The following is a 10,797-nucleotide window of genomic DNA, read 5'->3' on the forward strand; positions in this document are numbered from 1 at the left end:
TGGCGAACTTGGCCAGTCCACTCCTGACTCCAATGTCCACATCATTAATGAAGATGTTGAACAGTATGGGTCCAAGGACAGAGCCGTGGGGAACCCCACTGGTCACAGGGCACCATAATGGTTGACTTACGTCAATTACTACCCTCTATCATATTGCTTATAGACCTGATTGTATTGCTAATAACAATGTAATATTGCTCTAAGTATTATAGTATTTTGGTAAGGAAATCCAGATAAAGTGTGAACTGGTCCAGTACATTTAGGACTAAGATGGCAGCAGAAACATCTGTGCTGTTCCTAGGTAGGGTATCATTTTTTTTAACTCATGTTAAGTTGTGGAATCACAACCCTGTTGGCATTTCTTCCTGGGAAAGAAAGCATAAACGATCAAAAGGTTTCTGGTGGCTACAAAAAACCTGAAACACCTGCTGGTACCATAAATGCTTTTTTGGCTGTATTCAGTACATGGCAGCATAAACTTGCAGTGAAGCTGCCCTGTGTATGAGAGAAAAAGATGCTTCCCTAGAAAAATGTGGACACACCTACTTTAAGATAAAGTCTTCAGGGTAGATTTTAGAACAGGGAAGAACAGAATATAGCCTGCATGCTGGATCCGGCCTGCTGAGGGATTTTATCTGGCCCGCAGCAGGTCCCTGGGCCCTGCCCAGCCCTGGCCTGGGGGGCTGCCTGAACCATGTGTGCAGGCAGTCCTGCCACTCTTGGGTGCACAGTGGGGTATGGTGGCTGGGCTCAGCTTCCCAGCAGCCTCGGCCCGGGCCCTGCTGCCTGGGCACCCCAGCCCGTCTGTCCCGCACCCACCACTGGGGGTGCTTGATGGGGCGGGTGGGCACATGGAGTCTCCACAGTGGCTCAGGACCCTTGTGGCAGGGTGCGCTTACCTGGCCAGATGGAATGGGTCTGCAGGTGGGTGGAGAGCAGTGTCCGGGGGCAGGACAGGTAGATGGGGCCAGGGCCTGAATTGCGAGATGGTGACAAAACAGGGCTGGGGCCTGGGGCAGAGCTGCAATCTGTTCCCTGCACATCCCTGCCCACAGAATTGGTGCTTGTTGTAGGGATGAGTGGGGACCGGGTTACGACTCTACCCTGGGCCTGGCTCTGCAGTGTTCTTGCCTTATGATCCTAGCCCTGGCCCTGCATGCCCATTTCACTCTCAGATTCTGCTCCCCAGCCACCCATGGCCCTGTCCTGTCTGCCCAGCTGAGAGTGGGCCCTGGGCTGGCCTCCATGGAGACCCCGCCCACCTGTCTGCTCCATCTGGTGCTCCCTATCATTGGTGTAGGGCAGATGAGCCTGGGTCAGATAGGATCAATTGCCCCCTCTCCCCACTGTGCCAGGCCAGGTCAGCATTCCCCACCCACTCCCAAGCCCTCAACAGCTCACCAAAACTCCCTAAGTGGCCCTCCAGCTCAAATAATTGCCCACCCCTGCTTTAGAGCCTGCCAAGTGCCAGTTTGAATTGATGGGATTTAAAGACAGCATTACTAGTCTGCCCATTGCTTAAATCTCTCAAGAAGCATGGCGATATTGTCTTCTACTTGTAAATCATTTTATGTTCAGTTTGTTCCTAAATCTTAAACTTTCTAGCAGGCAAGCATCCTATTTGTAAAAGGCTGTTCATAAAACAAAACCAAAAACAAACCTGTTTTATGGGGGATTGTTGTTTACCAGGTCTGATACTTCCTCTACCAGGAAAGTTAAGTACATAGTTTTTCCCCCCTATTTTGTGTCTGTTCAATTCAGTAGATAGATGTTCTGTTTAAAAGGATGCTCACATGTTGCAGTCACATGGCTCTTTCCTTTTCATGAATGTAATTGTGATCTTGGCTGATTTCTGCATTTGTACTTACAAGTGTAAACCAAACTTTCTTGCTCAATGTTGTTCACTAGTTCATTCACTCCCTTTGGCTAGATACTTATTACTTTTACAGAAATGAAATTATAAAGGCTTCTGGGAATGTTGATTAAATCAGCAGCATTGACTGTAATGAGGTTCCATTCTAATTGTGTTTGCAAAGTTGGACTAAACCCCTGAAACTTGTTGACTACAGTTTGAATGAAAACTCAGAAAAGGGTTTTTAATAGCAGATTTTAAGTAACGTGCATCTTTCTGAATTTCCTAGGCAGCTGCCTTCCTCTCTTTGATGTAGTATGCCTGGTGATGCTGTTAATGAAATGCATAATTATCTGTTATGTAATAAAGCTGAACTAAAATAAATGTGGACTAATGGATTATAATGAAGTGGAGGCCTGGGAAACTCAGGACTGGGACTTGCTGAAAGGTACTATGGGTGACAAAAGGAGATAATATTAAAGGTCTGAATAATCTTGCTAGTAAACTAATACTATTTTTGCACGTGTGTGTGTTTCCATGTTTTCCATCTGTGTGTATAACAGAAAAAACCAAGGTGAAATTTGGTAGCATGCCGATCTATGAAGTGTCAAAACAGAATGCTTCTAAGTTCTATTAGTTTTGGGGTCATTCTGTGTCTTTGTGCCTTTAGCAAGGCATATTCTGGCATAAACTTCTGCACCCCTGAGATGAAAAGGAAAAAAAAATAGCTATACTGAGAAAGGGAGAGAGAGAAAATAATCTTTTAGTGTGACTCAAGCTCCTTTTGGTGGAGGGTCATAGCTGTTCTACATCTTTAAAGTCTCGCCTATACTGTATGGTAAACCACAATGAGAATTATGGCACACTGGGTGTGTCTACATGTGTAGTAAGACAGTGACTCTAATGTGCTTTAAATTTAGTACCTCCAATGTGAGGTACTAAACAAATGTGCATTACGTCACCTTAATGCGCAGCACTATGGAAGAAAGACACTTGGGGGTCATCATTGACCACAAGATGAACATGAGCCTTCAATGTGATGCTGCGGCTAGTAAAGTGAGCAAAATGCTGGCGTGCATCCATAGATGCTTCTTGAGCAAATCCCAGGGCATCATTCTCCCCTTGTACTCAGCCTTGGTGAGGCCGCAGCTGGAGTACTGCATCCAGTTTTGGGCCCCACAATTCAAAAAGGATGTGGAGAAGTTTGAGAGAGTCCAGAGAAGAGCCACGAGCATGATCAGAGGTCAGGAAACAGACTTCATGACGACAGGCTGAGAGCTATGGGGCTCTTTAGCCTGGAAAAGCGCAGGCTCACGGGGGGGATCTGATGACCACCTATAAGTTTATTGGGTTGACCACCAGTATCTGGGGGAATGTCTGTTCACCAGAGCGTCTCAAGGGATGACAAGGTCGAACCATCATAAACTCCTGCAAGACCGTTTCAGGCTGGACATAAGGAAGAATTTCTTTACTGTCCGAGCCCCCAGGGTCTGAAATAGCCTGCCATCGGAGGTGGTTCAAGCACCTACATTGAACACCTTCAAGAGAAATTTGGATGCTTATCTTGCTGGGATCCTATGACCCCAGTTGACTTCCTGCCCTTTGGGTGGGGGGCTGGACTTGATCTTCCAAGGTCCCTTCTAGCCCTAATGTGTATGAAATCTATGAAACAAACGCACACATTTTTTTAAGTGACACTTTATGTGCATTAGTGTAATTGCGCAGTTTTTTACATAATGCTTTAATGTGCAGTAAAATTGGCTACTGTACATTAAAGCGCACCTGTAGATGCACCCACTGGTTACACTGTGTTAACTCCCCATTGAGACACATGGGTGCATGAGAGTGCTTTTATGTAACCCACTTTGAAAGTGGATTAAGCTACCTTGTACTTACCCGGTACATGCAGATATTTGGGAGGTTAGATCTGGTTTAAAAAAAAAAAAAAGTGTCTGATCTAACTTGGTTTGCTCAAGCCCTTCCATAGAACCTGCTAGCCACCCTGATCCTCCCTGCCCCTCCTTGTACCTCAACTTATCTTAGATCGAGCTCTGCCTCTGCTGCTGATTGGCTGAGAGGCACAAACTGTGGCAAATATAAAAGAGAGCAGAAATAGTGTTGCTCACCATGAGATACCACCATGCTTTCTGTAGATCATGGAAATATGTGGATTTCTGTGTTTTTAAACTGAGAACTTTTTGCTCTTTTCCTGTTTCTTTTTCCAGTCTAATCGCTGAGTTAGACTGGGCAGCCATTTTTAACTCAGTCTAGCCCCCTAAACTTCTACATATTATGTCTGTATTCACCTGCTGTGCACTCAGGAGTCTCTCCTGAGAATTAGTATGGAATAGCTAATGAAGTAAATTCACACCCTTGTTTCTCCATGTAGACAAACGTTAATGCACCCTGCTTTAAGGCTCAGCAGTAGGGAGCAAATGGCACTACTCTGAACTGGGGGAAGTAATAGAGCATTATGGCATGTGTTGCTATATACCATATTTACTGGCATAGTATATGCACCCTTTTCCCCCAAAACTGGGGTACATGTCTTAAGTTGGGGAAGCTAAATTTTCTTTGCTGCAAAAGGAGCAAACAGAGACACTGCTGCAAGATGAGTACCACGTGGTCGGGGGAGTTTAGCCTTCCATGTCATAGCAACAGTGTTAACCCCCTGAGTTGCAGCTGCTGCAATCAGGATCACCTGCAGTCAGCATTTAGCCATGCCTGGAAAAATCTTTTTTTCCCTTCACTCTGCTTTCTCAAGCCAAGTTTTGTTTCACATTTTGGGGCGTGTGGTATATGAGAAAATATTTTAATATTAAAACCTTTAAATCCACCAAGGCTTTTATAAATCAGGGTTATCACTGCTTATATCTGAATGAGAGCTCCCAAATGGATCTTTATCTGTTAACCATCATCTGCCTCCCCCTGTATGGTCCTGTATGTATTTGCATATGCTGTATGCACTTGAATGGATTTTGATGTCAGGCTTTCATTTGATGCTTAGGGTAACTTGATTTTTGAAGATGCATTACCTTTTGTAAGATTGACACTAAGCCCCTTTTGCTGGATATCCTTCTGTAGTATGGTAGCTGGATTCCCTCCCCGTATAGTTCATTTTAGTCTGATCCCATTGTTTGTTTATCACTGTATTCTGTATGCCTTCATTTGCTTTTTTTTAATTAGCGGTACATAAATTTATTTGACTGATTGTTAGACTTTTCGTTGGAGAGTACAATTTTTACTAATTCTACAAACATCCAAGTGGAAAGTCTAATCCATTTTTCCTAATAAACTTGCATTAAGCTCATTTTCAGTTGTCACAAATAATTCAATCTTTAATTCGTCTATGTTCCTATTCAAATTAATGTGACAGCTGTTCTGAGGCAGGTGTATCCAGGGCATAGCTGCACCTCCCTCAGCCTCTCTGGCTGTACTATGAGCATGAGCTCTTGGTGTGGGGTCTGGCTGAAACCCCTGCTTTTGTGCAGCTTCAGAGCTGAGAGGGTGAGAGCTGCTCCTGCTGCTCAACCCCTCTCTTTTTCGCTGCTGAATTCAGTGGGGAAGTGGCTGGGGATGAAGATAGGAGGGGAAAGGCAAACAGAAGTAGCATCCACCCCCAGGCTCTGAACCATGCAAAAGCTAGACCAATTAGCTGGTGAGCACAGAGCTCTTTGATCATGAGCAGGTGCCTGCACTGGCCAGGTAGTAAGTGCAGAGCTTAATTGTGCATGCATGCCACAAGCAAAATGTGTGGAGGGGGGGAGGTTGTACCCACCATTTATCCCATTCCTGGATCCACTACTGCTATGATAAAAAAAAAAAATGTTCTTAACTGGTATCTTGTTTATAACTATCTTTTGGGGGATTCTCTTCCAGATCAAGGAGTCAGAGGGCCTTCATTTATTTTACTTTTGCCAAGGGACTAACTTACTTTTGAGTCATAAGGACATAAGAACTGCCATTTTCTGGGTCAGACTACAGATCCATCCTGTCACACAGTGGGAGTGAGTGGATGCTGGAAGAGAGGGTTAGCAGCACATGACCAGGGTTTTTCCCAGTTCCTCTCCCACTAGCAGCCTCCAGCATTTAAGTTCAGGAGGTTTTGATTTAGAGGCTGTACCCTTAAGCCCCATGTTCAATGGCTACCGATGCATCTTTTCTCCAAGAATTTGTCCAGTACCATTTTGATTCTGGTTAAACTGTCAGCTTTCGTAACATTTTGTGGCAATGAGTTCCACGCTTTAATGACATGCAATGTGAAAAGAGAACATTCTTTTATTAGTTCTAAACTGTCTACTTACTAGTTTAATTTTATGCCCCCTTAGTTCTTGTACTGTGAGGGACAGTAAATCACAACTCCCTATTTACTTTGTCTTCACCATTTAGTATTTTGTAAACCCTTATGTACCCCTTTAAGCATCTCTTTTCGTATCTGAATAGTTTTACCCTCTTTAGTGGTATGGAGGAGCTTCCCTCCATATAGGCTAATCATCCTTCTTGCCCTCGAAACCATGTAATAAAGGTGTGATGCACAACCCTTCCTTTGGCATGCCTTCCTTTGCTGGTCCAAAGAGTATAACATAGGCCTTGCTTATCAATGGTAGCTGCACAACACGAATTAGAATTCACTTATTCCAACAGCTAATATTATGCGACTGGCTGCATTACTGGTTTGGGGGTTGCTTTGCCAGTACTGAATGCTACATGATGAAGAAGGACCCAAACCAAACCTGTAGGTCACCACTGTGCCCTGGAACTTTGTAGCTGGGGTTGATTATGATGTAACCTTTTGCTTTGTTCAGTGCACTTTGGTTTTGCAGTATATGGGCAGCCAATTGTTTGCATGTGAAAGAAAAGCAAATGAAAGTTGCTTGAAATAGAACTGATGAAAAGTTGGATTTCTATGTTCATTATAGTTTTTTTGAATGTTTTAATTAGCAGGGCTGATAAGTTCTAGATAATACAGTGAGTCATAGCTTAGCATATTTTGAATGAGATTATATTTGTTTCACTGAAATTCTTGGGGCCAGAGGCTATTCCACCTGTCTAAATGGTACTTAGGTATTTATATGCAATCCTATTGCATCCTTTTGAAGTCACTGAAAAACATTAATATGAATGGAGAGTGAATCTTCTTCCTTACTACTTTTTGTGACTTAGTTTTAAGGCTCAAATGAAAATGCATTATCAGCATAATATGGAGTAGAATGTAATAGGATAGCTCACAGGCATCTAAGTACCCACTTAGACATCTGATAGGTGGAATAGGATCTGCAGCCTAAATGAAATTATTTATTAGTCCTTAGGGAAAAGTCATTTAGAATCAAATAGTGAAACTATAATTTTTTTTTTCTGTAGACTTTTTTAAACCAACGCAGACTGCTGTAGCCAGGGTTTCATTCTTTCAAATTCTATGCCTTGCCTTAATTCTGTGGGAAGAATAGCATATCATCCTCTCTTGCTTTTTAGAGAATTTGCTATAGAACAGTGGTTCCCAAACTCTTTCTTATTGCATTCTTCCTTCTAGATTTACCAACTGCCTGTGTACCCCTACAGCACACATTTTATATTTAACACCTTAAATACCAATTATTATTATTATTATTATTATAATCAAAATTAAATCTGCCATTACACAGTTTCTCCCATGTATCCCCCAGAGATGTCTTGTGTATCCCTAGGGATACATGTACCACAGTTTGGGAACCCCTGCTATAGATGCTGTTGGTTCTTATGCCTATTACATTCAGTAAACATTTTTTTTTCCATAGCAAGATACTTTTAAAATAAATAGTGTTAAAATGAATCAACAATAAAGGAGTTGCCTTCTAAACGAGTGACCTATGGCAGGTATGATGGAGCAATTTTAAAAATCCCACAGTTGCTGTGTTTCTTTTAACTGACATTTTACTGGTGTTTTCAAAATAAAGCAGTTGGATTCTAGGTTTATAGAGACATTCAAAGAATGTTGCAGAGTTGTTAGACATCATTAACTATGCCCAGGCAGAAAGGACAATTACAGGACCCTGTCACACAGGGTCATACATTTCACATGAGACCCTTGTTTATGATCGTTAAATCAGACTTGACATTATAATTTGGGATATAAAAATGAGGGTAGAATTGGGGTGAGAGTGTAAGTATTGGACAAATATGCTATAGCATTTCAGGCAGAAATGTGTTTACTGACATTCTTTGACCATTGCCTTTGTGAGGATTTCTCTAGTTTGTTACAATTGGACGAATATGATTATGCTGTGATCAGAGGTGCCAAGTACATGGGGGCCCGAGGGCCCTGGCCTCCCTTGGGAAGAGGGCTGTCACCTGAAGTGTGTAAAACTTTCCACATATCCATTATCTTAGGCCCCCTCCTGGCAAAAATAAAAGTCAGCGCCTATGGCTATAATTCATTTACTATGAAGACTTGAGTGTTTCTCAGAACAATGACAGGGTTTGAGTGTTAGTTCCCAGAATACCTGCTAGAGGAGGGGAGCCTGCTTCCCTTGCACATGTATGCGTACACATGCATGCGTGCGCGCGTGTGCGCACACACACACACACACACACGTACGTTTCTTTTTAGGATGCAATTGCATCCTAAAAAGAGGGAAGTTGGAATACATGAAGGCTTTAAATATAAGTCTCTGTAAAAAGGAAGCTTAAGAAGCAAACATCTCAATAAGAGATCTTTCCATGTTGGACAATCGTCTTGGCCAACAAAAATATTTGTTACTGGCTCCAGTGTGAGCCAGTCATTAAACTGCATTCATTTAATCTATGTCACTTTTTACTTTTAATTACATTACGCTTGACTGATAGCTTTCATTTCAGAATAGTTTTGTATTAACCATGATGAAAAACAAGCATATAATGTGTAGCAAACAAGGGAGAGGGGAGTTTTAAGTATTAAGGAGTTTTTGGATAATTTTCTCTTGACCCGTTCTACATACATAGACTGTGCCTCTATAACTGCTGTTACCAGTAAGAGCCTTGGGAATCTGGAGATATGGGTAGGGTGACCATTTGTCCTGGGCAAACTGGGTCAGCCCTGGCTTCCATAGTCCAGTTCTAGCTGGTTGGTCCAAAGTCTAATGGGGATGCACAAAGTCATGTTGTGCCAGACAAGCAGGCAGGATTGGGCTACCTTGCCTGCCTTTCTGACACCCATCAGCAGTGTCTGATGCTACTCCTCATCCTCCGTCGGACTCCACTCTGGGACTTCTGACCAATCAGTTGGGACCAGAATATGGAAGCCAGGACTGTCCAGGTTTGCTCAGGATGTATCATTACCCTAGATGTGGTATGGAGAGCTTCTACTATAAAAGGAGGTTAGAGAAGAATGCCTTGTACTGGGGACCCTCACTCATGTTTACCATATTAGCAAAAACTGCATAACCTAGGTGCACCCAAGTATGTGCTCCCCTCTCCAAATAGAAGGGATAGGTAGCTAAGCAGGAGTGGTGTGAGAGGGATCTGCAAAATACTGGCCAGTTCCCTCTGTACCCTATAGAGTCAGGCCAGAACAAGGGATAACTATGTACAAATGTATTATTATATATAAAATGCAAAGCAAATGGATATATATAAACATATATAGACAAATCTATATTTATCATATAAAGCCACATCCTTCAGATAAAAGCTGAAAGGGTACACCCCTTCAGGTAGCCTCAAACAATATATTCATAACAGTTGAACTAAAATAGATAAACACCAGATAAGTACAGGTAAGCACAAATAAATACAGCTAAACAACAGTCAAACACAGATATGCACAGATAAATACAGATAAGTATGTATAACCATCTGGGAAGGGGGTCCCGGCAGTGTCCCACTAAGGATTTTTATACTCAACAGTCTTAAATTACTACTATACAAAGGTAAACTGTCCCCAAAATATAAGGTGCAGTGTCACAAAATATGAGGTGCTCTCTCACAAGCCTGCAAGGAGGAGGGGAGAGAAGATCTATGGCGGGCCCAAAGGATGTCTCCCTAAGGGAATCCCAGATGTGGGAGCTCCTTCCAGCTCCAGCTTCCCCATGAACAAGCTGCCTCAGTCAGGGTAGCTCCCCTCACCCATGGGAATCATTTGCCCAGCAACTTACAACTCCAGGGGCATGGATGGGTGGTCCTCATCTCCTCAACCGAGGTGCGCCTTGCATATGAGGCCTCCTAGGCCCTGGCTTCCGTGGGCTCCCGCCTGCAGGTGGCCCTGTGCACCATTGCATGCACCAAGGGCTTTACCTGCTGTTGGGGGTTGGAGGCCTGGGCTACCTCATGGGGCCCTGGGACTCGGTTCACTCCCAGACCCTTTGTGCAGCATTATCTGCACCGAGCCAACGGCTGCTCCGTGTCAGTGATGGCAGCCCTGAACAGCTCTCAGGGGTCTCAGTCCCTCACAAATTGATCCATGATGAGCTGCCAACACCGTGCCCTGGCCCACTGCTAGGGAAGGGGACCCGAGCTGCCACGTGCAGCTCCCAGAGTCCTGGCTCCAAGCAGTGTCCCTTGCATCAAGTTCCTGGCCTCTCACCAGGGGTTGCAGACCTGAGCCACCATGAATGGCTCCCAGGGTCTCAGCCCCATGCTCCACATTGTGCACCGACTGGGGCTGTAGCCTTGGATTTGTGTCCTCAGGGCTCTTCTGGGCTCTGACTCTTGTCTGCTGGCAGTTCTTCCCAGCTCTTCTCCTGCCTCGCTCTTTTCTGTGTTCCCCAATACATCTGCCGCATGCTGGGCATGCTGCTACTTTTATTCACTCCAGAGGCTCCGCCCTTAGAGTGCTGCTGGATCTGCAAAGTGCAGGCTTCAATCAGGTCTAGGGCTCTTTGCCCATCCTCTCGGCACCCCTGCCTCCCTCCTGCAGGGGGCAAGGCAAGCCCCTCCCAGCAATTATCCAATTGGTGGATGTGCTCCACCAATCACAGCGGAGACTCTCTGAA

At 44.1% G+C, this 10,797-nt stretch overlaps 1 protein-coding gene across 2 annotated transcripts in view; it reads left to right on the plus strand.

Annotated features, from left to right (window-relative positions):
• Positions 1-10,797, plus strand: part of LOC109318551 (chloride transport protein 6-like) — a 124,886-nt gene that overhangs the window by 60,425 nt on the left and 53,664 nt on the right. The gene's annotated exons all lie outside the window — the stretch shown is intronic.

Source organism: Crocodylus porosus, unplaced genomic scaffold, assembly GCF_001723895.1.
Source record: "Crocodylus porosus isolate Cpor-Errol unplaced genomic scaffold, CroPor_comp1, whole genome shotgun sequence".
In the NCBI taxonomy this organism is placed as follows: domain Eukaryota; kingdom Metazoa; phylum Chordata; order Crocodylia; family Crocodylidae; genus Crocodylus; species Crocodylus porosus.